This window comes from Antrostomus carolinensis, unplaced genomic scaffold (assembly GCF_000700745.2).
Source record: "Antrostomus carolinensis isolate BGI_N321 unplaced genomic scaffold, ASM70074v2 scaffold33465, whole genome shotgun sequence".
NCBI lineage: Eukaryota > Metazoa > Chordata > Aves > Caprimulgiformes > Caprimulgidae > Antrostomus > Antrostomus carolinensis.
Window position 1 is genome coordinate 25349 of NW_010314916.1, and position 1395 is coordinate 26743.

The window sequence follows — 1395 nt, forward strand, 5'->3', positions numbered from 1 at the left end:
TGACAAAAACCAAAAAATACCCCAAAATAATAACAATAATAATAATTATTATAATTATAATAGTAATAACAATTTAAGGGATGTGTGAACTGGTTTTAATTAAGTAGAATGCACCTGGGTAGAGTTTCAAAATGAATCATTCCTGACCTTGAAGGTGGAGTGGAAATGATCATCAAAATCTCACAGTAATGTTCTGTAGTGGAAACCTATTTAAAAACAAAACAAACCAAAACAAAAAATAGAAATCACATATACCTCAACCATTTTTTTTTTTCTTATTCTATTTGCAAGAATATTACTCGAGAACATTTCTCTTCGGTAACAGGAGCACCTGTGTTGCTCCTGCTTCTCTCTTCTGCAGGCTGGCAGTGCTCAGGCTGGAACCTCATGTAACAAATGTGACTGGAAGTATTGGTAGAGTAATGCAGCATGTCAGAATCCATTTATTTGCCTGCTGTATGCATGAATGTTGCTTTATAAGCAACCTGTATGGTATGTAGCACATCCGCTTACGTAACTGGGAGATAGATATATATAGATATATATATATTATATAATATAGATGGGGTCCAAGGCCCACTTCCTCCATGTCTGGTGAGAGCAGGAAAAGCGATTCTGCAAGGAGGGGAGGGAGGGAAGGAGGGTGACAGTGCGGGGCTGGGCTGGGCTGCGGTGATGGAATAGCACAGTGAGGCTCCGGCAATGCTATTATGGCTCTGTCTGTCCCAGAGGTCATGACTGAAGGACAATTAACAAAACAACAATAACGACAACAACAATGACAAGGACGACAATAACAACAACAACAACAACAAACGCTGAGCACTCCTAAAAATGCGCAGCTACAGTAGGATACATTTCGCTTAAACCCCTTCAATATTGGTGGCTGGAGCGTCACCTGTTGCCGGCAACAGGAGCCTTTGACGGAGAAATTCCAGCTGCCAGCATTAAAGGGGTTAAATTATTGATATGAAATTTAGACACACACCTCAAGTCTTCAAGCATCAACCCCAAAATCTCAGGAAGAATTTTTTTTTTTTTTAATTTATTTATTTTATTTATTTTTAACATGTCTTATATCTGTAGTTTTATTACCAGTAGTATTTTCTTGCTCTAGAACATGACAGTAGCAAGATGACGGTAAGGCTCGCATTTTCTCTCTCGCTTGCTTTCAACTGGAAGACGGAAGAACTTTGCTCTTTGAAGGAACACACGGGTGTGATTGCCACAAGACTAACCTAGTACTCGCAGTGCCTTCCTAATGCACCCGGGAGGGGCCTCACACAGCCCCGTTCTCGCACGCTTCTCCCCCCAACACACACGCACACGCACCCACACGCACGCGCTCGCTCGCACCCCACCACGAGTGAGATGTTCCCCTGCAGGGGTGTGACG